The sequence below is a fragment of the Loxodonta africana genome, chromosome 2 (genome assembly GCF_030014295.1).
Source record: "Loxodonta africana isolate mLoxAfr1 chromosome 2, mLoxAfr1.hap2, whole genome shotgun sequence".
NCBI lineage: Eukaryota > Metazoa > Chordata > Mammalia > Proboscidea > Elephantidae > Loxodonta > Loxodonta africana.
In genome coordinates, this window is record NC_087343.1 from 97,213,456 (window position 1) to 97,236,473 (window position 23,018).

General features: G+C 37.1%; 1 protein-coding gene across 1 annotated transcript in view; it reads left to right on the top strand.

The window, feature by feature from the left end:
• ADGRV1 (adhesion G protein-coupled receptor V1) overlaps nt 1–23,018 on the top strand; it is a 614,420-nt gene that overhangs the window by 276,528 nt on the left and 314,874 nt on the right. The window lies entirely within an intron of this gene.

Consider the following 23,018-nt stretch of genomic DNA (forward strand, 5'->3'; position numbering starts at 1 on the left):
TAGGAAACTTCAACACACCACTTTCAATTATAGGCAGAACATCTAAAAAGAAGATCACTAAGGAAATTGGGAACTTAAATAAAACCAATAGACATATATAGAACACGCTACCCAGCATCAAAACAATACATGTTCTTCTCCAGCACACATAGATCATTTTCCAGAATAGACTATATGCTAAGACACAAAACAAGTCACAACAAATTTAAAGAGATTGAAGTCAAATAGAGCATCCTCTTTGACTGTAATGGTCTGAAGCTATAAATCAACAACAGAAAAAAAAAGGAAAAAAATAAATACATGGAAACTAAAGAATACACAACTGAAAACATAACTACTGGGTCATAGAAGAAATCAAAATTCAACTTAAGAATTTCTAGAGTCAAACAAAAATGAAAACACAACATATCAAAACCCTTGAAAATGGCAAAAGCAGTCCTCAGAGGGAAACTCACAGCAATAAATGCTTACATTAAAAAAGAAGATCCAAAATCATTAACTTAAAGCAACAACTTAAACAAATAGAAAAGGAAGAGCAAAAGAAGCCAAAAGCTGCCAGACAAAATGAAATAATAAAGATTAGGGCAGAAATAAATGAAATATAAAATGTAAAAACAATAGAATCAGCAAAACCAGAAGTTGCTTCTTAGAGAGGAGCAATAAAATAGATAAACCACTGGCTAGATTGACAAAAGAAAAAAACCAGAAGAGGCAAATAACCAAATTAAGAAATCAAATTGGTGACATTACAACTGATCCAACAGAGGTAAAGAAGATCATAACTAATTACTATGAAATATTATACTCCAAGAAATTTGAAAACCTAGATGAAACTGACAAATTTCTAAAACACATTATCTACGCAAATTAACACAAACAGAGGTAGAAAACTTAAACAGACCCATTATAAAAGAAGAGGTTGAAGATGTCATCAAAAAAACTGACAAGAAAAAAAGCCCAGGAACAGATGGCTACACTGGACAAGTCTACCAAACTTTCAGTGAAGAGTTGACACCAGTCCTACTCTACCTCTTTAAAAACATAGAAGAGGGAGGAGCACTACTGAACTTTTTCTATGAAGCCAGCATAACCATGATACCTAAACTAGGCAAAGACACAGAAAATTACAGAACGATATTCCTTGAGAACATAGATGCAAAAATTTTCAACAAAGTTCTAGCCAACAGACTTCAGCAATGTATCAAAAAAATCATGCACCATGATCAAGTGGGTTCATACCAGGATTACAAGGGTGATTGAACATTATAAAATCAATGTAATTTACCACACAAATATAATAAAGGAAAAGAACCATATGATCATATCAATTGATGCAGAAAAGGCGTTTGATAAAATTCAACACCCTTTCCTGATAAAAACTCCCAACAAAATAGGAATAGAAGGGAAATTTTTCCACATAATTAGGGGCATATATGCAAAACCAACAGCCAACATTATACGCAGTAAAGAAAGGCTGAGAGCCTTCTCTTTGAGTATGCGAATGAGACAAGGATGCCCATTATCACCACTCTTATTCAGCATTGTACTGGAAGTCCTAGACAGAGCAATATGAAAATAAAAAGAAAAGGTATCCAAATTGGAAAGGAAGAAGTAAAGCTATCTTTATTTGTAAATGACATGATCCTATACATAGAAGACCCTAAAGATTTCACAAGAGAACTGCTGAAACTAATAGAAGAATTTAGCAATGTTGCAAGGTCAATACCGAAAAATCAGTTGAATTCCTCTACACTAACAAAGACTACTCCAAAAAAGAAATCAGAAAACAATACAATTTATAATAGCTCCCCAAATAATAAAATACCTAGGAATTAACCTAACCAGGGACATAAAAGCCTTATATAATGAAAATATAAAACGCCACTACAAGAGACTAAAAGAGACCTGCAAATATGGAAAGACATCCTGTACTCATGAATTGGAAGACTTAATATAGTGAAAATGTCCTTTCTTCCTAAACCTACCTACAGATACAATGAAATCTTGATACAAATCCCAACAACATTCTTTACTGAAACGGAAAAACTAATGAACAACTTCATATGGAAAGGAAAGAAACCCTGAATAACTAAAGCAATATTGGGGGAAAAAAAAAAAAGCAGGAGGCCTCATACTCCGCAATATCAAAACATACTATGCAGCCACTGTCTTCAAAACAGCCTGGTATTGGTTCAATGAGAGGTACATAGACCAGTGGAATAGAATTGAGAACTCAGAATAAAACCCAGTCATCCATGGATCTACGGACAACTGATTTTCAGTAAGGGGTCAAAGTCCATTCAGTGGGGCAGAAAGTCTCTAGTGCTGGCAAAACTGGATATCCACCTCCTGAAAAATGAAAACACTACCTCCCGCTATACACAAAAACTAACTCATAATAGATCAAAGACCTAGATATTAAATTAAAACCAAAAATTCCTGGAAGAAAACTATGGGACCTAATCTTTTATAAAAATAGCGTAACAAACGTAACGACAAGTACACAAATAGAAGAAGACAAAATAAATGGAAACTCATAAAAATTAAAAACTTATGCTCATCAAAAGAATTTATTAAAAGAGTAAATAGGCAACCTACAGACTGGGAAAAATTCTTCAGAAAAGACTTAGTCAATACGGGCCTAATGTCTAAAATCTCCCTTAGAAAACTGTATGAACTCAACAACAAAAAGACTAACAACCCAGCCACAAAATTGGCAAAAGACATGAATAAAACTTTCACCAAGGAAGACATCCAAGCAGCCAACAAACATATGAAAAGATGTGCACGATCATTAGCCATTAGAGAGATGCAAATCAAAACTACAATGAGATACCATCCTACCCTGGCTAAAAAGGCACTGATTAAAAAAAAAAAAAACAGATAACAACAGATGTTGGTGAGAATGTGAGGAGATTGGAACTCATATCCGTTGCTGGTAGGATTGTAAAATGGTACAACCAGTAATGAAAATGGTATGACACTTTCTCAAAAAGCTAGAAATAGAACTAGCCTAGGATTCAGCAGTCCCACTCCTAGGTCTTTAACCTAGAGATCTCAAAATGACGACATGAACAGACACATGCACACCTGTGTTCATTGCTACTTATTTACAATAGCAAGTAAATGGAAACGACCAAAGTGCCCATCGGTGGATTAATGGATAAGCAAATTGTGGTACATACATACAGCGGAATACTATGCAACAGTAAAGAACAATGATGACTCCTCAAGACACATTATAACATGGATGGACATTGAAGGCATAATGCTAAGTGAAATAAGTCAAGCATGTAAGGACAAATATTGTATGATCCTTCTTTTATAAGAAGACAATAACTGATATAGAGAGAAACCAGCGTTCATTGGTGGCTACTGGGGGTGGGGGAGGAGGAGACTATGCTTTAGATCATAGAGACTTGTTATTTTTGGTGATGGGAAAAGTGGCACCAAATATGGATGCAGTGATCACAACACAACCAAAGTAAAAATGGTTGTTTGAGCACATATGGATAGGCGTATTAAGTAGGTACAGGTATGTACATAAGTGAGAACAGATAGAATTATCTGTAGGTACGTGTAAATACCAATATGTGGGTACAGACATGTTCACTGAAGACACAAATACAGATACTCCTCAGATACAGCCAAACACTTTCCACGACCTCATCTACCCTGAGACCAGAAGAACAACATAGTATCTGGCTGCCACCATGACCGTTCTGACCAGGGTCACAATAGGTGGTCCTGGTTAGAATGGGAGAAAAATGTGGAGCAGAACTGAAGTTCTTAAAAAAAAAAAAAAAAGCCAGACAAACTGGAACAGTAGAGAACAGAGGAATCCCTGAGACTATCGCTCTGAGACACTTTTAAACCCAGAACCAAGGCTACCCTCTGCAATCACCCTTCAGTGAAATAGCATAGTGGCACACAAAGTGAAGGATATTACCCATAAGATCGGTGCTCTACTTAAAAACCATCTGTATGAGACCCAAAGGTTAACACTTACCCAAAAGCGAAGGTGAGAAGTTAAGGGGGCAGGGGAACTAGAGTACTGGAAATGGAACAAACAGAACACAATTAAAGAGAATGTTGACACATTATGATAAATGTAACTAATGTCCCTGAACTATTTATGTGGAAATTGTCTTATGGGAACCTTAGTTGTGTAAACTTTCAGCAAAAACTCAGTGAAATATTACTTTAAAAAAAATTAATAAACCAACTCACTTACTCCAATGTAGTCATGATCATGTCCTCAAGAAGATGACAGTGTAAAAAGTGCTGGCGGAGAGACTGATGCAGACAGAAACAAAAGAAAACAAGGAGAGTGTGAAATCAGCTACACTGTGTTGTGTAGTTGTCATACATCCTTTGTTATTGCACATTTACGCTTTTTCCCCACTTACAGATGATAATTTCCTTGAAGGTAAGGACTCTCACCCTATTTGTTTATTAAATCCTCTTTCTTCAGACAGACTAGAACAATTGAGGAGAGAAACCATTGACCAGCTCTAGGTGAATAATTTCTTTACCCTGCGATAAGCCTGCTTCAGATTTCAAGAGGAGAATGACTTGGGAAAGGCGTAGTGGAGATAAGACCACTGACTCAGATGTTTTTTAAATAAGGCTTTTGTTCAAGTATGCATGCAGGAAGAAGGAAGGGGAACGTCCACCAGCAAAAGCTGGGGGAGGACTTCACAGGGCTGACACCCAAGAGTCACCCCTCCCACCATCTTTCCAGAAATTGTTTTGAGATCCACGGGAGAGAATGTTCTTATACACACAAGTGCACCCATTTATCATATACATTTGAAAAGTGGTCATGTACATATTTTGAAAACGAGAAGAATCAGTAAACAAGGTAAGGTGTAAATCTGAAAGGAGATTTAGAAAGAAAAGAACATACAGTATTCATATCCAAAAACAAGGTATGACATTACAGGAGTAAAACACAGTATTTTGTGTTTTAATTTTTTAAATTATTTTTTCTTTTAAAATATGTGATACAAAGTTATTTTGGTTATACAAAATTTTTATATTTTCTATATTTAAATTTTATATTTTTTATATTATATCTTTTATATTTTGGTTATAGAAGCCCTAATTCACCTTATCATAATAGAAAAGGTCTTTTACCACTTCCTTCTGAGATTTAGCTTTAGTTCTTAAATTTTTTTTTTTGTGTTGCTTTTTTTTTATTTTATCCCTTCACTTTCTCCAGATGTTATGTGTTGTTGTTAGTTGCCGTCAAGTCGATTCTGACCCATGGTGCCTCCACATGTACAGAGTAAGGTTATCAAGGCTGTGATCTTTTGGAAGCAGACTGCCAGGCCTGTCTTCTGAGGTACCTCTGAGTGGATGCCAACAGCTAGTAGTGGAGCATTTAGCCATTTGGGTCACCAGGTGTTATGTAGCATGTATTTAATTTTAAATTTTAATTCAATTAAAATACATTTTTAAGAAGCCATTTCTAGGTTTTCCACATTTTTTCATCTTATGCTTATTCTTTGAGACGTAATGGTATTGATAATGACATTGTTTTGGAGCTCCTGTTATGTTCCAGACACTTTGCGTGCGCTACTTTATTTTATTCTCACAACTGTGTTATCAGTAGAGATTATCATCTTAATTTTATAGCTGAGTAAATGGAGTCTCACAGAATTTAATCATACCTGGCCAAGGTATAGTAGCTATGAAGCAGAAAGGCTAAGATATGCACCAATGTGAGCCTGATTCTTTTTTTATCACTAAATTGTACAAATATGTGTGTGTGTGTGTATGTATTAATATATGTACATGAATATGTGTTATGTGTAGCAGTTACCTTTCTCTTTTTCTGGAATTTATTGAAATCGTTAGCCGGAGAGATGAAACTAGAACAATCAGAGTTGGAGGGTGCCTGTCAGTGGGAATAAAGTGTTACGAGCAAAGAAAAATGGCATCGATGACAGCTTGGATTTGGGCAAGTACAGGATGTGTTTAAAAAACCCCAGAGTAGGGCCTTGTGACTGGCATGCATAGTCCTTGAATGAGGGTGTTGGAGGAAAAGCTTGGAAAGACAGATTCAGATCAGCTTATAGCAGACCTTTGAAATCTCTATTTAAAAGTTGGACTTTACTTTCCAGGGATTGGAAATTTTCTATCAGAGAAGTGACAGGATCAGAAGTGGGTGCAGTAAGGCCCATCATGGAGTTGCTTCCTAGCTCAGCTTTACGAAATCAATGACTCACAAAAAGTTTGTTAACTCGAAACAACAGCAACCACCATCCCATTAGGTCAGTGTTCTGGAGAGTATTGTTAATATGTCAGGATATGGGAGTAATCTCAAAATTATGAGATTAGTAGTCTCTTACCCTCGTAAGTAAGCTCGTACTGAACAGTGGTCACGTTTTAGCTATGACCTTTTCTCGTCAGCCCATTCCCTACCCGCTACTCGATAAACACCATGGTTTTGCCTGACGTACTTAGAGTTGCGACATCTCCTGCTTCAGCTCTTAAGGAAAACTTAAACTGCTTAGTGATGCATTCTTTTCTTCATAGCTGGATGATATTTTGGGCTGCATTTTAACAAAATCAGACCGCAGGGTAAATACCAACATAAGGAGCTTCATTGTGCGTCTCATCCTTAGTTGATAATTGATGGAATATTTTGTATTTCTTAGATCCTACCTCAGTACTTTGCCAAGAAACCGTTGGATACCACCCGTGCAGTTGCAATTTGGCGTTTCTATCACTTTTGAAAAGAAATTAAATGATGCATTCCAGGAAGAGTTCATATTTGCTCATTATTTCTAGCTTAATCAAGTTCGGGGGGGAAAAAAGTTAAGACTAGAGCACCTGTAACAATATTGCCGGAAATTATGACCCAGTTACTTTGACTTTTTTTTTTTTTTTGTAGTAAAGGGGTCTCATAATTGGGCTGTTGATAATATTATTTAAGTCCCCATTAAATGTGCTACCAATTAATAGGCTTGGCTGATCACAAACCTTCATTATAAGTCTTAGCTGTTTTTGGTTTTGTTAACTTTTCATCTTGTATTTTTCCATAAAATTCATCCCACTGAATAACTCCTGAAGGGTAGACTTTGACTGGCAGGTCACAGTCTAGGAAGAAGATTGGGTCCTGTGTGTGAAGGATGCTCAGATTTTGTAATAGTTCCCATCTGCCCCTGCAGTATTGATGCAAACTGTAAAAAATAAATCTGGAAAAATGAGTAGAGATTGAAAAGAAGACGTACCAAGTATTAACTGTGGGGCATTTTTGTCTTTACCTTTGAAAATAAACTTTTTCTAAGAATTAAGCCGACTGAAGAACTTCTAAACTTTACGTGTGGAAGAAAATTGCAGGTTTCCTTATAGGTGTGTAAAGAGATTACCTTTTCCATTAATATTTTCGCCTTAACACAAAAAGCTATTTATAGATTATGAAGTTTAATTTTGGTTTTGTATAATCATTTTGAAAGAGCAGTTTTTTCTCCTTTTTGAAAATTGTTCTCATAAAACTTTTCCGTGTTTTTTGGAGTCTCATTCATTTTGGAGGGCAAGAAAGGCAGTGATAGTATTGAGCACTCGGTTAAGAATCAGATACTTTATCTTTTTAATTTCCATTTTACAGATGTGGAGACAAACTTGTCTGGTCTCCTGCTTAGTAACGGATGGAGCTGTAAATACGCATGTAACTCTGGCTCATTTCAAAGCCTTTCTTCCCCACTGTGTATCATTATAGACTTTATAAAAACTCTTCTCTGTGATATTTCCCATTTAACATATTTCAAGAAAATTTTAGATGCACCACTTACCTGTTTGTATATGCTAAAGTCGCCAGACATTGCCCCATGTCCCCTAGGGTGCAAAAATACAACTACTCTAGATAACCAGTCTATTTTTTCTACAAACTTTATGAAATGTATCCTGTTGTTTTTAAATTATAAAACAATCATGTCATTTGACTTTAGAAGGTTTCACAGGGGTTGACCCTTTTACTGCTAAACAAAGGTTGGCAATTTGAATCCACCAGCTGCTCTTTGGAAACTCTATGGGGCAGTTCTACTCCCTCCTGTAGGGTTGCTGTGAGTCAGAATCAACTCCACGGCTATGAGTTTGGTTTGGTTTTGGGTTGGGTATGGAGGGGGAGCCCTGCTGGTGCAGTGGCTAAAATGCTTGGCTGCTAACCAAAAGGTTGGGAGTTCAAACCCACCAGCCACTCTGTAGAAGAAATATGTGACAGTCTGCTTCTGTAAAGATTTACAGCCTTAGAAACCCTATGGGGCAGTTATACTCTGTCCTATAGGGCCAGTCTGAGATGAAATTGACTCAGCAGCAGTGGGATTTTCTAGACAATCTATTTTTTCATCAGTTTTTTTTTCTACACACTTTATGAAATATATCCTGTTGTTTTTAAATTATAGGACAGTCATCTCATTTGACTTTAGAATGTTGATTTCAGCGTAACTGAATAATAGAATTGCCCCTGAATCCTTTCATATTATGGTCCTTTCAAGGGCTGCTAATACATATGTACAATATTGTTTTGGGGTACAATATTGAAAAGATAATGTCAGTGACATATACTAGGTCCTATGGCCCTTTGATTTACCACTTTAGCTATTGTTTGGAGAATATTTTAGTGATGTTTTTGCCTTTTCTCCTTATGTCTGCCTGATAACTTTTCTCAATCAAAACTACCAATTATACCTTTTTATAAGAACTAGACCCCTCATTGTCATTATGTTTTGTTCCCCAACCCAAAGCATATAGCAATAATTTTCTTGATTTAGGGTGGCCCAACTGTCCTAGTTTGCCTGGGAATGTCCTGGTTTTAGCACTGAAAGTCCCACATCTTGTTATACCCCTCAGTCCCTGCTCTTATTTCTGTTCCACGGAGACAGGAAATTTTAGTGCAGGGACACTGATGTCCTCTGGGTTGAGTTTGGCCCACAGTTGTGGTGTGTGTGATCTCACGGTATTTCCCATACATTGAATTTGAATGCTTGCCAAATAACTCAAGACCTCGTGTTGTTTTATATCTGGTTACTCCACATATTTGCATTAATTCTCTTGTTCCTGGTAGTCTTCGATTTACAACCCTTCGTTTAAGGACTGCTTCCAGTTTTCTTATTTGATGAAGAAAATCTTTTGCTCTGTGTAAATCTTGCACAAGGCAGACTCATGGATGCACTTGTTCAAGACTTCTTTCAGCTGTCATGTAACATGAAATCAGCTTTCTGAAACAGTTTTAATCCCTTCTGCTCCCAGGTGGTTAACTCAAAGACTTCTTAATATGTCTGTCAGGACTTTACAGGTGAAATGAGTAGCGATCTGTGGGGTGTTGACTGAGGATGGTTAAAATTATCCTCTCCGTACTTAATATATCTTCTCCATGATGGTAGTAGAATTCTCCAACCTTAGCTTCACTCCTTCAAATTAAAGTTTGTCTCTAGGAAAGCTCCTGTTAAAACGCAAATTTGTAGGAAATAATAAACCCATCAGCATAATTTTATAGATCAGGTGGTTTTATGCCAAACCAAAAAAACCAAACATGTTGCTGTCAAGTCGGTTCCAACTCAAGTGTTTTAGAGTAGAACTGTGCTCCATAGGGTTTTCAATGGCTGTGAAGTAGCTTGCTGGGCCTTTCTTCTGAGTGCCTCCGGGTAGATTCAAACAACCAACCTTTTGGTTAGTCCTTAACCATTTGCCAGCATCCAGGGACTCCTCAGTTGTTACTCAAGGCTATGTGAAATGTGGGAAGTTTTGAAAGGAATCACATGGAGAGTTCTGAAGCTTGGTTTGGCTGACACAAGGTGAGGACTGAATGGTGACAGTTCTAAGCAGTTAGAATAGTATGGAGATACAGCATGCTACGAAAGGGGTTGCTAACAATATAGGGTTAGAGCAAGGGATAGAAATGATTCAGCCTCACAATTTCTCTGACTCTACTTTTTTAGCCTATCATTTAAGGAGTTTAAATCAATACTAGGACATTGAACTACATATTTAAAAAAGAAAGGAGAAAAGGGGAACGGCTAGTGGTGTTACTCATTTCCTGCCCTTCGCAGTAAGAAGTAACTCTAGCATGGCCAGTATTAATCTCACAATGCCCTCTCCTGATTTTGGTATAGCAATATGAGTGTTATGTTGTTGTTAGGTGCTGTCAGGATGGTTACAAATCATAGCGACCTTATGTAAAACAGGATGAAACACTCCCTGGTCCTGCGCCATCCTCAGAATCATTGCTGTTCGAGCCCATTATTGCAGCCACTATGTCAATCCATCTTTTTGAGGGTTGTCTTCTTTTTTGCTAACCCCCCACTTTATATGAGTAGTCATACTTAAAAAGAACCAACAATACAGTTGCTGCTATTGTCTATATATATATATATATATATTTTTTTTTTTTACAGTGACAAAGCATACATTCATTGGACAGCATTGAGCGCTTGCACCAACCTATTGTTTTAGAGGCCTACTCTTGACACTGTTTAATAGGAACTTGCTCAAAGGAACTCTGACGAGATTCTTGGTAGTAATAACTGATAGGCACCTTTTCATTTCCCTTTGAAGATGTATAAATGGCATAGACCACTCTCTCCTGCTTGGTCTCTGGATTCAGTTTCTCAAGCTTTTCTTCTCTGGCCAGCAACCAACTGCTGGAGTTTCTCTATTTTTGGTCTCTGTTTTTTTTTTTTTTAGTAGCAGTATTTTACAAAAAGGTACTAGGATGAGACTCACCTGGGGAGTTTAATAAAAACGCAGATTCAAACCTACTGAATCAGTATCTCCCCAGGCAATTTTTCTGCACACTAAAAGTATAGAAATATTGCTCTATACTCTCTCCATTAATGACCTCATCATTAGCCATAGCTTTAAGTACCATTTGTATGCCTATGACTTGCACATTTTATCTCCACTGCATACCTCTCTCTGAAGCTCTGGTCCTGTATATTTTGTTGCCCCTTGACAGTTCTTCTTGACATACTTAACATGTCCAAACAGAATTTTTAATGTTCCCTTGAAACCTGTTCCTCTCACAGCCTTCCATATCTTAGTAATTGGGCCCATCATTCACTGAGTTCCTCAAGCATTGTTCATTCTTTCTTCTGCCTTACCTACTTTATCAAATCTATCACCAATATCTGTTGGTCTTACCTCCAGCTTGTACAATGATCTCATCTACTTTTTTTCACCCAAAGCTATCCACTATCTTGGAAACCCTGGTGGGATAGTGATTAAGTGTTACGGCTGCTAACCACAAGGTTGGCTGTTCGAATCCACCAGGTGCTCCTTGGAAACTCTATGGGGCAGTTCTACTCTGTCTTACAGGGTCTCTATGAGTTGAAATCAACTCAACAGCAGTGGGTTTCATTTTTTTTTTTTGATAATCACTACCTTTTACCTAACCCACCATTGTGTCTTCTGTGATTACTGAAATAGATTTCTAATTGGCCTGACTGCATCACCTCCAACTCCTTTCCAATTTGGTGTCTACTTAGGAGCCAGTGCTGTCTTTAAAAAATGCCATGCACGACCTCTACTGAAACTCTCCAATGGCTTCCCACTGCTCTTCAGTTTCAGTTCAAACTTCTTCATATGGCCTGTAAGAGTGTGCGTGGCCAGTTCCAGCCTGCCCCTCCAGTCTGCTTCCACTACCCCAGCACTCTCGCCCTGCTTACTGTGCTCCAGCTTCGCTGGCCTTCCCTTGGTCCCCTGAAGACGCTCTGCCTTGGAACCTCTGTGGGTGCTGTTACCACTGCCTGGAATGTCCTTCCTAATCCTTGGCTCTTCACATTGCAGATTCTTTCCTTTACTTCAGGGATCAGGTTAAATGTCACCTTCTCAGGGAGAGTTCCTTCCTCACTCTGCTTCACTGTACTTAATATTCTTCCTCCCCCAGTACACAAATTTCTCTCGGTTCATTTCTTCTTTCCTCTATGGTACTCAACATTTTTGGTTACTTTTTTATTCTATTTCTGTCATGAGACAGTACACCCCATAAGGGCAGGGACTATGGTTTTTTAATCACTGCTGTGTACTCACTGCCTAGCACAGTGCCTGGCCAACAGTAAGCATTCAGTACATATTTATTAAATGAATTCATGAAAGTTTGGGTTTTGTTTGTTTTGGTCTTTAAGTGCATGGTAGATGAGAAATAGAATTTGGGTAAGATTTTTTTAAATGGCTGATGTGATTTTCAAAGTGGAAACCTAAAAATTAAACTTTACATGGAGTTGTAATAATTCAGTTCTACTTCATCCCATCCTACATCTATCATATTTTTATATAGTTTATGTGTAAATATTAAACAGTAGTAACCAGACAACACTTACTTCCTTTAGTTGTGTGATTCAGAGTAGGATTTTTGTACCATATTTAAAAAAAAATAAAATGTAACATTCGAGACACAGGAACTAATTTTTTCTCATGTATGTGAAAAAAAAGCAAACACAGGGTTAGCCTTAGATACAGGTATAAGATAGGCAGTCGCCTACATGCTCTGACTTGAAGGAGGTTAGAAAAACAAATAAAAACGAAGAGTATTCTTTAGCTTTTGACTTTGGTGCCACAATTTTACCATTTTGATTGTGTTATATATTATCTTTTCCCTGCAGTTCTTCTAAGATCATGTCTGCATGGAGGAGTCATTACGGTATCAAACTTAAGTGTCCATGAGATCTGTTCAATCGCTTTATTTTGACTAGTGGAACTTGAAAGCATTAAAATCTATTTTTTTCCCTCTCGAAGGAAGTGAACTCCAAGAGAAAACTGACCCCTGTCTAACTCTATAATAGCATTATTTTATCGTTCAACAGAAATACTTGTGCGGGTTTCTGCCCCATTACTGCACTGTGAACTCATAAACAGCAGAGAAGGAGCTTTTCTCATATTTGCATCATCAGGACGTCATACCATAAAAATAAAAAATAATAAAATCGTATTGAAAAATCATTGTTTAAGAGAATCAGATATGTAATAACAGTTTTTGTGGCTAGTCTAAGTGTTTAAAAATATACTCTTGGGAAAAATTGGAATGATATATTAAAACATTATTAAATATGCCTATAGACACTGGAGGAAGAAATGATTATAATTGGTCTTTTTTCATTGAAAACAAATAGGCATTTGGTGTTGCATATTGCACATCACTTGGTGTTTTTATCATGGTAGAACAGATTTGCTTAGTCAGCCTTTGAATTGGAAGCCTTTGTTTTCTCCTTTCTTAATCTAGCCATTTTCACCTTTTCTGCTTGTCTTATTTTTGTTAAGTGAAACAAATATTGAGTAACATTTATTGATGTTGGCACACATTTCAAAACTGCTGGGTGGCCTTTCTTCTCATTACCTTATCTGACACTGTACACTGTATTTTTACTGTTCCTATGTTACTTATTCTAGTGAAATATAGAAACCATGGTTTCTAATTCTCTAATATTTTTCTCACAGTAGAAGCAGTGGCTATACCTGGGATACCATTAGGGAGTTAAATGCCGAACATCACATTTTGGACTGTGGCCTCTTATGAGTCATTTTTCTTTTAAACAAGGTGTGGCCAATACTGGAAACAAATCATAGCAAGGTCTACCCTGTAGTGCCAACAAGTCTTTCAAGAGAAGTCGCCACACCCAAACTTAAAGCAATTTTTCAACAGTTAAGATTAAGAGTAATTAACATTTCATGTATCTCCACTTGCTTGTCCATTGTTTCCATGAAAAGTAACATTTTAGCCATGTGTGTCAGTGCTCAGTTTAACTCTTTGATCTTTCAAAGATTTATCTTTATTAGTTTTTTCTCAACATAGGTTTTTTTTTTTTTTTTAAATGAATAATTGCTTTTTCAAGAAGAGTAATCCTGCTCTGTGGAGGCTAATGAGTAGCTCATTATGTCTTACACTATTTTCTCCTTTTTTATAATAATGTTAGCTTAAAGTATGTATGATGAGTGCTCTTTTGGTATCGATAAGTCTAAGCTTAAGGATCTAAACATTTTCATCCGGGCTACCCTAATGGGGGCTTCCAGCAGCCTCTTCCCTTGCTGTCTGAAACCCCTCCAGTGAAAGCATCTCAGGCTTCTAAATATAAACTTGCTTCATTGTACTTGTTGGCAATTCCTAAAGATCCCATAAAGTATTCCTATACTAACAGAATATAAAAGAATCAATAGAATAAAAATGTTATTTGTATGTGCATAGTTTTCCATTGAAGTTATAAAAGTAAAATATAAGAAATGTGATTTATAGAAAATAATGTAATGAAATTTTTAAAGATTCTGTGTGGAGTCCTAAAATTCTAAAAATCATGTGAAGTCAAAGTAATAAGTATTGAATTACTAGAACCAAAAGTAGTTAAAAATGAGTTTGAGTAGTGTATTGGCTGGAATGTGTTCCTGGAGTGGGGCTTCCGCTAACAGGGGCCACGTTCAGACCTATAACCTTTCTTGTGAAGAACATGAAGCACGTAAAATAAAATAAAAGAAAAAAATTTTAACTGTGTCAATAAATTGAGCTGTGTGCAAGGAAAATTTAAATAGCTTTTGAACTTTAAAAGCAGGAGACCCTAGTGTATGTATTTCTTAATTTAAATTACAGAGTTCATAAATGTGAAATCTTTATATTTCTTCTTCTTGGTCACCTAATGATAAAATGTGAGGTATAGCTTTGCTTACATTCCTATCACATTCATATTAAAATAAGTCACAAAAAAGCACTTCTAAAAATAACCTGAATAGAAAGAAGGTTGATTAAAATGTATCCGTATTGATATACATGGCACATGACTTTAGGAATGTCTGAATAATAAAACCTTATATGCAGCCCTGTGGTTAGCATGACTAATAGTATTCTATTTGGTTATAAATTTGTGCTGCTTCTGCCTTTCATCGTTGGTCTGTGCACCAGAGTTGGCAAACTGTTAGCCATTTGCTGCCCAGAAATACATTGTTAGGTCTCTCTTGGAATTAAAGTAATTTTTTTGAATTAGGTGATTTTATATAAAAATCCAGATTTGCTCCTTTCCTTAAAAAATTAGATCCGGTGACTATGAGTTATATTTCACATGCCAGAAGTGCCAGCCTAGTTTGTGCCTTGGTTTTCTTAGCACCAGAAGAATAGCTAGCAATAGATGACCATGCAGGGCAGACATACTCTGCTCTGAAACACAAACTGGAAAATAGTATCTTAAAGCCTTTTATATTAAACCACCTTCTTTTAAATAACTGGTGAGTAAGTGATAGCAATCTAAAAATCACTGATTTTTAGACTATTAAAAATAAGTATGTTCTCTAACAAAGCAAATTACTTATAGTAAAATCATAAGTATAAAAGTAAAAATAATAGTAACATCAAATTTATAAGGAAAATATATTTGGGGAGCAATAGGAGCAAAAAGGGAAAACCTCAACTTCTAGAAGATGATTCGGTGTGATAATAAAAAAAAATTAAAACCTATAATATTGTATTTTAAGCATTTTTATAACTATAAGTTAAACAGGTAATTATATCAAACTGTTATGTGGATATAGTATAAAAGTACCTTGCTCCCTAATTTCAGAATTTCTGTTTTAGATATCCTTAAAATAGGTTAAATGTTATTGGCAGCATAGGGAAGCAAATCACATAAACCCCCCTGCAATAATTGAGTGTATATGTGTGTGTGTATATAATGTATGTGTAAGTACATATATGTATGGCTATGTATAAAATATTTAATTCAGGCTATAGTTGTATTAATATGAAAATTTTTATCTTGACATGGGAAAATTACATAAATATTGATGCAGTAATTGTTTACTGATGAATATATGTAATACTTAATTTGGGCAAATAAATTATTAGATAAAGAATGGTAAAGGAGTTAGGAAAGAACTGACGAATCTTCCCTATCTCTACTGCATAGCCCATGAACACTTCCAAGTTCCTGGTCATGTTTTTGTTGCTGTGGTATTATACTATGGTGGTTCAAACCAGGCAGATCATTGGTTTTCCAGCACCTTTTTGGTGACTTCCCATTAAGTCTTAAATTTTGTATATCTATACGGAAGGTGTTTTTTAAAAACGTAAGTTTTTAATAATATTCATTTCATATCATATTGTTTCTTAGATATAAAATTAACAATTACATATGGCCCTTTATAAAAGGTAATTTTCATCCAGGTAATTTTTCTTCAGTCTATGTTGACAAGTTATGAATCCAAATTAGTAAATGTATCTCAAATTTTATTCTTTAAGATTTAAAGGCTAAAGCGTGATTTTTCCTGAAAAAAATTGACTAGAGCTGTAAATGAGTTTTGGGGGAAAGTGTCATAGAATATTTCATGGACTTAAAAAAAAAATCATTAGTCAAAGATTTGTTCACCTCCATTCTTTGAGGTGCTCACCTTTTCTCATTACTACAGAGGCCAAGACCACATGGGGACATGATACCAACTTTTCTTCATATTGCTTGACATATTTCATATCATTTTTATTATTTTGAAAAGATTTTATATTTGTCTCTTTTAGCAGTCTGATTAAAATTGATCAACAGAGTATTGTGACAGCTTATGAGACTGTGTCAGTGATATAAGGGTAGAACAATAAATAATAAAAATATTGGTTTCTTAACTTCCCAAAATCCAAAGTAACAAAGACCAACATGATTCAGAGCTGGCAATCTGAAAATCGTGGCAATTTGATAATTGGGCACATTGTGAATGCAGTAATCAGATAGGTTTTTAAAAATAGCTTTATTGACATATAATTGAAAAGCAAGCTATGTAAAGTATATAATTTGATAAGCTTTGACATATGTTTATACTTGTAAAAGGAGCCCTGGTGGTGCAGTGGTTAAGTGTTTGGCTGCTAACCAAAAGGTCAGCAGTTTGAATCTACCAACTACTCCTTGGAAACCCTATGGGGAAGTTCTACTCTGTCCTATAGGGTCACTATGAATCGGAATCAACTCAATGGCAATGGGTTGTGTTATACTTGTAAAGTCATCAGCACAATCAAGATAGTGAACATATTCATCACCCTCTAACCCCTTTGTTATCCCTTCCTCAACTTTTCCCATCTGTAGTGAACCACTGATCTGTTTTCGTATCATGAAAGATTAATTTACATTTTCTAGAACTTCATGTTTTTGCTTATTGACTATTGTCATTAATATAACAAGGGCAAATTCCAACCCAGTACATAGGACAATGATATACTAATTATAAATAATTTCTGTATACTCTTTCGTTCCTTGATACATGTCCACAACGTAGCTTATCTCTAACTGTGATCGTTGATCAAAACTTACTTCGTTAGGGAAGGACAATACACAATACAGGCAAAGTCAGCACAACCGGACTAAACCAAAGCTAAGAAGTTTCCTGAATACAACCAAACACTTCAAGGGACAGAGTAGCAGGGGTGGGGGTCTAGGGACCATGATTTCAGGGGACATCGAGGTCAATTAGCATAACAAAGCTTGTTAAGAAAATGTTCTGCTTCCCACTTTGGTGAGTGGCATCTGGGGTCTTAGAAGCTAGCAAGCAGCCATCTAAGGTGCATCAATTGGTCCCAACCCATCTGGAGCAAAGGAGAATGAAGAACATCAAAGACACAAGGAAAATATGAGCCCAAGAGACAGAAAGGGCCACATAAACCAGAGACTCCATTAGCCTGAGACCAGAAGAACTACGTGGTGCCCGGCTACCGCCCACTAATGACTGCCCTGACAGAGAACACAACAGAGAGTCCCTAGCAGAGCAGAAGAATTCAAGTTCTAGTACAACGACTAGACTTAATGGTATGGCTGAGACTGGGGGACCCTGGAAGACATGGCCCCCGGACTCTCTGTTAGCCCAAAACTAAAACCATTCCGGAAGCCAACTCTTCAGACAAAAATCAGACTGGACTTTAAAACATAAGGAAACCCTGGCAGCATAGTGGTTAAGTGCTAAGGTGCTAACCAAAAGGTCAGTAGTTCGAATCTACCAGGTACTCTTTGGAAACTCTTTGGGGCAGTTCTACTCTGTCCTGTAGGGTCGCTATGAGTCAGAATTGACTCAATGGCGGTGAGGTTGGTTTTTTGTTATAAAACATAAAATGATACTTGTGAAGAGTGTGCTTCTTAGCTCAAGTAGATACATGAGACTAAATGGGCAGCTCCTGTCCTGAGGCGAGTTGAGAAGGCAGAAAGGGGCAGGAGCTGGTTGAATGGACGCAGGAAATACAGGGTAGAAAGGAGGAGTGTACTGTCACATTATAAAGGAGAGCAGCTAGGGTCACATAACAATGTGTGTATAAATTTTTGTATGAGAAACTAACTTGAACTACAAACTTTCACTTAAAGCACAATTAAAAAAAAAAAAAATTTCATTGACTTCTTCCAGCCAAGATGGGGTAACAGGGGCAGATGCTTTGCAAATGGATGTCTGTATTAGTTAACTGTTGCTGCAGAACAAATTATACCAAAACTTAACAGATTAAAACAATAAGTATTCATTATCTCACAAAAGGTTTGAGGGTCAGGAATCCAGGAGTTTGCTTAACTGGGTGGTTTTGGCCCATGCTGTCTCGTGACACACTATTAGCCAGGGCTGCAGTTATCTGAATGCTTGACTAGGGCTAGAAACTCTGGTTCCAAGATGGCTTACTCATGCCCCATTGGCTAGAAGCTCCAGCTCCTCACTGGCCTTACTGTCAGAAGGCCTCACTTCCTTGCCTGTGGGGCCTTTTCAAAGGCTGCTCAACGTAGCAGCTATCTTCACCGAAAGTAAGTGATATAAGAGAGAATGAGCACAGCCAAGATAGAAGCCACATTTTCTTTGACAACATAGTCTTGGAAGTCACATACTGTTCTTTCTTCTATGTTTTATGATCACACAGACCAACTCTGGTTCAGTGTTTAAGAGTGTTCAAGAGTGTACCAAAACAAAAACAAAACCAAAACAAACAAAGCAAACCTGTTGCCACAGGGCCTGTTCCAACTCATAGCCACCCTGTAGGACAGTAAAACTGCCCCATAGGGTTTCCAAGGAGCAGCTGGTGGATTTGAACTGCCAACCTTTTGGTTAGCAGCAGAGCTCTTAACCACTGCACCACCAGGGGGCTCTGAGAATGTACCAAGGGGGCATGAATGATTGGAAGCCATCTTGAAGGCTGGCCACCACAATATGTTTGGGCTATTTAAAGTCACACTATTATTCAACTCTCTCTCTCTCTCCCCCCTTTCTTTCTTCATACAGTTTACGGGTTTCGCTTCTCTATAGAACCCAGCCTAAGACACCTGGTGATCTGCTCCCATAAAGATTGTGGTGCCTAGTAAACCCTATGGGGCAGTTCGACTCTGACCTGTAGGGTCTCTATGAGTCAGAGTCAACTGAACAGCATCCAACAACAACAATAACTGCAGTGTTCCTTTGAAAACTGGTATGGGGAGATATACAGATGAATATTCAGGTATAAAAATAAATTTTACTTAGAAATTCACTGTGCTTTTAAAAGAGCATATAAAGCTAATTATAGCTTATAGTTAAACTCTCGTAAAGACTCAAAATAGTAAGAGATGTTCTCACATATTAACAGTAATAAAGTATGTGACTCAATATAAGCCTTCAAATGAAAACTAAATTAAGCACAGCATCAAAAACACCTGGCAGTAAAATCATTTTTGCCCCACTCTATAGCACATGCGGAAACCCTGGTGGAGTAGTGGTTAAGTGCTACGGATGCTAACCGAAAGGTCAGCAGTTTGAATTCGCTGGGTGCTCCTTGGAAACTCTATGGGGCGGTTATACTCTGTCCTATAGGATCGCTATGAGTCAGAATCGACTCGACGGCACAGGGCTGGGTTTGGTTTTTATAGTACATGCTGTTCCCAAGGTACAAGCAGCCGGTTCCAAAGCTCAAATTTTGGCAAAGGTTTTCACCATTCTTGAACTTCCTTCAAACTCTCAGATCTGTATTCAATTTCATTATTGTTTTCATACTGCTATCTCACTTCATCATCATCTGCTCTTACTGATCACTTCATAAAACAGCAGGAACACCTGCACAGTTTGATGTAAACTTAACTGCACCTACAAATAGAGGAGCGTATAAAATTAATAGGTGAAATAGCCTTCCTTTGTTTAGTGAGTTGAAGACTTGCCCTCAGTGTGGGGGGGGACCCTGTATTTGTCTGCTAGCTGCCAACAGTGAGCATACTAATAGGTTTTGACTATTCTTTTCTCAAGATAATTCCTTATTTAACCGATATTTCATGGCCTCATTTAAGAGCACAGCAGTTAATGACTCTGCAGGGCCCATTGTCTTCCCAGATGTCAGTGGGTTTCCTGAGTTTAATGGGCATAGAGTCGCCCAAGCATGACACAGCAGATGGCAGAGCACAGGGTGCCGGGCATCTATTCCTAAGAATGAACATGGAACCTAATTCAATCTTTACCTTGAACTTCTTTAGGGTAAATTTTGGTTAAATGAGGATGTCAATATTAAGGAGCAATGTCTTATTTTCTAAACCTGATCCTTAAATCGAACTTCTTGTATTAGATCAATTATAGTCATTCATTAACTTAATATCTATTGAATTTCTAATGTGGATGAGGCAACAAAAATGGGCAGTCTCTACTCTCTACTTGATCATTTGAGGCAGATATAAAGTAGTAAATAAACGAATACATAAGATAACTTTACCCCCACCACTAGTTTCCATCATGTTGACACCAACTCATCATGACTCCTTATGTTTTCAGCACAGAATTGTGCTCCATAGGGCTTTCAGTGGCTGATATTTGGAAGTAGATCGCCAGGCCTTTCTTCCAAGGCACCTCTGGGTGGGCTCAAACCTCTAATGTTAGACAGTGGCTAAGAGTAACAGTAAAAGTCAGTTGGAGGATAATTGAAAAGATGAGGTGGGAGTCAGAAAAGGCTTCAGGGTGGAGGTGACAAGTGAGCTGGGAGGAAATGCAAAGATCGGGGCAAGAGCATTCTAGGCAGAGGAAACAGCAAGTGCAAAAGCCCAGAGACTAGAACAAGCTTGGCATGCTTGCTTGAGCAGCAAAAAGAAGACAGTGGGACTGGAGCTTATTGGGGAAGGCGGTGATTCTCAGGAAATGAGGTCAGAGGGGGGCAGGGCCTTGATACTAGCATATCTTAAAAACTATTTTCTTTCTCGGTTTAGTAAATACATAGAATATCTACCTCATTAGCAGAGTAAATTTCAGGACAGAAGACTAGATGATGAGAATTCCATTATTTTGGGTACTTAGAATTACTTTTAATTTGTTGATGTGGGAAGTTTGGGGGATGTACTCTAACTTAGAGCTTACAGCCAAGATCTTAAAAGACATTCATAAACATTCAGTCAACAGTAACATATCAAAAAGTAGTATCCTCAGCTTTACCTTCATCGAAAGCTGTATTTCTTTGTTCATTTTGTACAAATAGATAAGTTGAAAGTTGTTCTGTCTCAAGACTTACATCACTCATTAGAATGAGATCTGTTCTGTTGTATCTAGACTGAGGAATGCTGATTGGGGATGCAAATGAGTCTTGGAACTCCAGCCGGTGAGATGGCTGATTATCAAAGTGGTCAAACTAACTGGATTTTACTGCAGTTAAAAATGTAAATTATTGGATCACATTATCGTTATTTTTTAACTATCACATTGTTGCTGTTGTTGTGTGCCGTGGAGTCAGTTCCGACTTGCAGAGAACCCATGTACAATGGAACAAAACACTGCCCGGTCCTGTACCATCCTCACAGTTGTTGTTATGCTTGAGTCCATAGTTGCAGTCATCATGTTTAACTATCATGAATTAGTTTAATTTCAGTAGATCTGAAGTTCTTGTCCAAGAAATTTCAAAGACTAAAGAAAATTTTTCTTTATGTTTCATAGTCTTAAGTTTTGCCCAAAATCATCAAATTTAAAAACAATTCTGAAGTTACAGTGAATCATTAGTTAACTTGTTTAAAAATTGAGATTCGCTTTTAAGAATTGAATAGAAAACAGTTTATGTTGCTGTAGGTAGTATATAGGACAAATAGACACACCTCATTCAGATATTTTGGTTCCTGACTAAATTCCCTAATTAACAGTTCTAACCAGGGGCAGACTGACCAGTAAGCAAGGTATGCATAGGCTTACAGTAATCAAGGTAGGCACGGGTTTACTTGTGTTTACTTATTAATCTGTAGTGTACAATTTCACATGGGTTTCACCACATCAAAGGTGTGATGAAAAACTGGTGAAATTGTACGTTACAGATTAGTAAATAAGCGCAAGTAAGCCTGTGCATACCTTCCTTATTGGGTAATCTGCCCCTTATTCTAACACATTATTGTGATTTATTTTCATGGTTTAAATATATGTCTGTTAAAAATGAAGCTAACATAATAAAATAAATACCCAATGTAAATGAAACAGTAAACACTTTGATTTCTCAAGGAAAAAAAAAAAAAAAACTATTGAAAAATAACTCTATCATCAACTCTTTTCTGTTATTGAACCAACACAAAACAGCCTTAAATGTGAGAGGAGATAATCAGGGCTCAAGGAAGTGATCCTTATGTCAGGATCTTGTTGGAGAGGTGACTGGCACAGGGGGTGGATTATGAAGTCCCAGAAAGCACTAACCTAATATAGGGTCTAAACCGAACCAAACCAAACCCGTTGCCATTGAGTTGATTCCGACTCATAGTGACTCTATAGAACAGAGTAGAACTGCCCCATGGGGTTTCCAAGGAGCACCTGGTGGATTGGAACTGCCGACCTTTTGGTTAGCAGTCATAGCTCTTGACCACTGTGCCACCAGGGTTTCTAATATACGGACAGGTTTTAAAATTTGAGTACTTCTGCTTTAAGAATGGAACAGCTTCTTCTCACTAAGAGTCCTTACTGTTTTGTTGTCTGTATATGTGTTTTAAAGAAGATAATGTCTCGGAGAAATAGAACCCAGAACGTTGCTGAGCTAGCATAAAATTTAGCACATTTAAAAAATTTTGAAATTAATTTCTTTTAGATAAATGAAACCTGTTGAAAGAAAGGCATATAAGCAT